The 4953-nt window shown below is 44.3% G+C and overlaps 1 non-coding gene across 1 annotated transcript; it reads left to right on the top strand.

Moving 5' to 3' along the window:
- The first annotated feature begins 1183 nt into the window (after positions 1-1183).
- On the top strand, positions 1184-1290 carry LOC141603952 (small nucleolar RNA R71). The gene has a single exon (XR_012525785.1). It is a non-coding gene; the product is annotated as a small nucleolar RNA R71 (small nucleolar RNA).
- Positions 1291-4953: the final 3663 nt, after the last annotated feature.

Raw genomic sequence — 4953 nt, forward strand, 5'->3', positions numbered from 1 at the left:
CTTGTTGAAGCTCGACCCCTCCTCAGACTGTCTCAAATGTGAGCAATTGACCGACATTGGGTCGAACTTCGGAGCCGGGACTGACCCATCAGCACTCGGGTCTTGCCCCAATACTTTCGGAGTTGTCGAACCCCGGAACAAATGGTCTCTCAAACTATCGGGCATTGAAGGACGAAATTTCTTAATATCAGCAGGGGCCTCAGTCGATCGACCACCTTGCTCAGTCGATCGACTGAGGTGTACAGTTCCAGAAGCTCATGTAACCCGCATATCAGTCGATCGACCGGGTATATCAGTCGATCGACTGATGTACCTGGTAGACGCCTTGTTCTTGTTATTTTTCGTTAAAGCTTTCTTTTGACTCGGTTCCGCCTCATTCTTTTCAGGGGCATCCTCGACCATAGCAGGCCCCTCAAGGGTAGACCCACTCCTCAAAGTAATGGCGTTCAGGGTCTCTTTCTGGTCAGTTTGAGTCGGTAAGTGTCCGGGAGCTCGAGTGGTACTCTTACTAGCCAATTGAGCAATTTGGCTCTCTAGTAGCTTCATCCCGGCCTCTCTAACTTGGGACTCCTTCAGCAGCAAGTTCTTAAACTCAGCAAAATCGGAATTCTGGGATTGTTGCTGCTGCGGCACATAGGGAGGTTTTTGGTATTGTTGTTGCTTATGATGAGGGGGCACATAAGCTTGCTGCTGCTGCTGCTGTTGTGGAGGTTGAGTCGGATTCAGGACATTCTGGCTACTCCACCTCAAGTTGGGGTGGACATTCGGCTCGTAGTACGTGTTTGTCTGCCTATAGTGTTGAAAGGCAGCACAAGACTCAAAGGGAACAGAACAATTCTCTGAGATATGCCCCTCAGCTGCACATCTTCTACAGACGAAAGGACCGTCTGAAACAACGTTAACATGGTACATCCCACCTTTAGAAGCTCCTCCCAATTCATATTTGTCAAACCTTGCAGTGAGAGCTTCTAGTGCAGCAACAGAGGAAGATTCAGCAGCTCTCCTCTGGTTTCCTCTCGAATTCCCATATTCAGCCTTATGAGTGGCCAAATCATCGATGATCTTCCACCCCTTAGTCTCTCCCATGTTCTCAGCAAATCGGCCATTGGCTGCAGCATCCAAAATAGCCCTCTGATCGTCATACAGCCCATTATAGAACTGGTTGCAAAGACTCCATTTTTCGAACCCATGGTGCGGTATGGTTCGCACCAGTTTCTTAAAACGGACCCATGCTTCATGAAAGTTCTCATCAGGCCCTTGTTTAAAGCTTGTGATCTGAGCTCTAATGGCATTCATCTTCGAGGCAGAGAAGTAATTTTTGTAGAATGCCAGGGCTAAGGAATTCCAGTCGGTGATCCCATGGACGGCTCGGTCCAGATCTCTATGCCACGCTCTTGCAGCGTCACGAAGAGAGAAAATGAACATGGTCTCCTTGATTTGATCCTGAGTCACACCGGTCGGCGGGGGTATAGAGCAGCAACAGTCAATAAAAATCTCCATATGCTTGGCTGCATCTTCATTTGCAGCTCCCCCGAACTGGTTTCTCTCAACCAGGTTGATATATGAAGGCTTTGGCTCGAATTTTGTCGCCTCCCCTGGTAGTTCGAATCCTTTGTAGAGATTCGCAGTTGTCGGCTCTGAGTGACTGGCAATGGTTGCTTCTTCAGCCATGACTGGAATTTCTGGAGAAGTGATTGTCTCAGCTGAAGAAATAGAAGCAGGAGATGTAGGTGGATCTCCTTCGAACAGGGCGTTCTCGTAGTAGCTTGACAGAGTACTCAGCTCTTCCTCTGTCGGTAATACCCTTTGTGGTCCTCTCAACTCGCGCAAGGATTTCTCGATCTCAGGATTTAATGGTACTAGTTCACCACCCTGTGACCTGCGCATAAGAAGAAACTACAAAAAAGAATATAAGAAAAGTTTAAGGAACGGAAGTCCCTTAAACTAAAGAAAGACTAAATAAAAACAACTAAAAATTAGAACAATTGCCTCCCCGGCAACGGCGCCAAAATTTGATACCCGTCGTTGTGAGTACCAAAAATAAGATTTATAATTTTCTATTAAAACTAAACTAGGCTAGTGGCAACAGGGTCGAACCACAAGGAGGCGAATGTAATTAATAGTTGTCTAATTTAGTCTAAGGTAACAAAAGTGGGGGTTGAATTGATTTGGTTTATACTAATAGCAAATAAAGACAATGAACTAAAAACGCGAATAAGACAGATAAAAGAAGGGGTGCAAGGATGATCGGTTTGTTATAGTTTCGGCGGCAGCGTACTAAACAGATCTAAAACAAAACACATGAGGCGGGAAATAAAGAGGTCCTCTCGGTCCACCCTTAACAAATAGCATCTTTCGACCTCGCTATAAGTCCCTAATATCACTAATACGACTCTCGTCCTTAAAAGTGACTTATAATCTAAACTTTACCTATCTTTCGATCTTAGTATAGTTTAGTCATTTTAATTGGTGATCTAACAACTGTCCCTATCTCTCGATCTAATGGGCCAGTCATATCCTAAACATTCAACTAGTCGTGTGCACTCGATTCGTCGAATTAAGAATTAAAACAATTAAAACGAAAATAAAAACCTCACGTGGTCAGTCGATCGACCAGGTGTGGCGGTCGATCGACCAACACGCGAATTAAGCCGTGATCATTATATTGCCGCCTACACTATAATTCCCCTACATCCTAGCACGAATAAATTAGCTACTCATACTAACGATGATAACAACAATGAAATTAACGAAATAGACAGAAGGTTTCATGCTTAAAACGAATGAACAAACAATTAACAATAATGATAATTCGGTTTCGGGAGACTAACTAACAATTTCTATACTATCAATGCAATAAAGAGGAACTGAAAATAGAGCAAGTGAATACCGAAATTGCAGAAGGATCGTAACGGAATGATTGAAAGCACAACGAAAATCCAGTGCGAAATAGTTTCCCAAACCCTAATTATTTCTAAAGAACTGTATGTAAAACTTAATGTGAAAACTTCATATCTAAACTGATGTTTCTAGGTTACGTTATATAGAAAATATACGTAACAATTATTATCAAAACCTAAACTCAATGGGCTTGCGTTTCCTCGATCTTTTAATTCTCGTCTGGGATAGCGGCTTGGTCGATCGACTGCTAGGACTGGTCGATCGACTGAATAGCAATGAACAGTAGCTTCTGGAACCCGATGGTTGGTCGATCGACTTAAGGTAGTGGTCGATCGACTGCTTTAGCTGCTATTGACTTCTATAATCCCGTGGATTTGTCTTTTGGGCCTTGGAATGCGCACCAAGCTTGTTCCTTAAGTGAATTCTTCACGTCAAATGCAATGCAGGATACTCGGGGACGGATTTAGCTTGATTTCCGCTGGATTCTTCACATTTCTGCAATAATGTACAAAATACGGAAGTAGACGGAAATAGGGAAAAATGTAGCATAAACTACATGAAGGAGCTCTGAAATGCGTGTAAAATAGGATGTAAAACATCATATAAAAGACACGCATCAACCAAGTTGACTGAGCTTCCCGTATCTACCAGAAACTTTCTTCCTGTGCAATTTGCCATGGAAAGTGTTATGACCAGGTTGACCGAGCTTTAGGGTTTGGATCTTTCCTCCTTCTTTTCTGTTGCAGATTTCTTGCTTGTCCTTTCCACACCTGGAAGACTTCTTCTAGATGACACATCTTCTTCCAACCTCATTGCTTCTGTTGCCTTGGCTTGAACATTTTCAAAGGTTCGGTAGAGGTGCCTAGTCAGCTCCATGTACCGGTCTGAGTCCTGGTGGAGTCCGTGCCAGAATGCTTCTATTCCGGTTGGCACGTTACACCCCTGTATTGCCACTTTTTCTTTGTTGAATCTGGTGATAAGATCTCTTATCTTCTCATCTAACCCTTGAACCACCCTGTACAGGTCGCTGGTATGCTTCCTAGGTTTCCTAATGCTGGAAAACTGTTGAGTGAATGCGTTTACCAATCTAGCGAATGTTGCTATGGACCAGTTTGGCATATTAATGAACCACTGCAAGGTTTTGCTCCAGACAGTGTTGACCTAAATCCTTTACACATACAGACTTCTTTCAGATGTTCGGTTGCTGTTACTACCATCATATTTTGCTTATACTAGCTGACATGGTCAAAGGGGTCTATTGTGCCATCATAGAGTGTCACTGTGGGGGCACTGAATCTCTTTGGCACGATAACCAGTGATATGACGTCTATGAATGGGGAATCTTCATAGTTGTCAGGGGCTGCCTTCTCCAGGGAAGAAGTCATCCCCGGGATCCTGCTTAGCATGTCTTTGATCTCCTAGTACTGCTTGTCCCTAATATTGTCATAGGCAACATGGGGATTGTAAGCAGGTTGCTGATGATTCTGGATACTACCCCTTAGCCAAGTTGTCATGGGGCTCCGATGCTCTGTGACTGAGGGGATTGTCGTCATTAAGGATCCTGGGTGCCAACCTATTATCTATCGATTGACAAATCCTGCACTAGGTGTCTGGTCAGTAGCAACAAAATTACTAGTTGGGACATTACCTATCCTCGGTTCTATATTGCTCGTTGTCGACCAATTATCAGGTGTTAGATATCCTAGTCCACGTGGAACTATGCCTCCTTCCGGTGGTGTCCCTGACAGATCTAACCTGGTAACCAACTCATAGGGGAATGAGCGTGCTTGCTCTTTGATGCTTGACGCCTCATGTGAACGGCTTGCTGCTGGGATCTGGCTCTTGATTGCCACCGAGGTTGGAGTAGCTCTTTGTTGTTGCATGGCGTCTATCTGTTCCCCGAGTGCTCGGTTATCCTCTGCTGCCTTAACCTTCGCCTTTATGTTCTTTTCCCTTATGCTATCAATCGTCTTCTGTAGATTATCCATCCGATTGATTATAACCTGGGTTGGATTAGGTGGTGGGGGAATCTGGTGCCTGACGTGGCTTGTT

The sequence above is a fragment of the Silene latifolia genome, chromosome 9 (genome assembly GCF_048544455.1).
Source record: "Silene latifolia isolate original U9 population chromosome 9, ASM4854445v1, whole genome shotgun sequence".
In the NCBI taxonomy this organism is placed as follows: Eukaryota; Viridiplantae; Streptophyta; class Magnoliopsida; order Caryophyllales; family Caryophyllaceae; genus Silene; species Silene latifolia.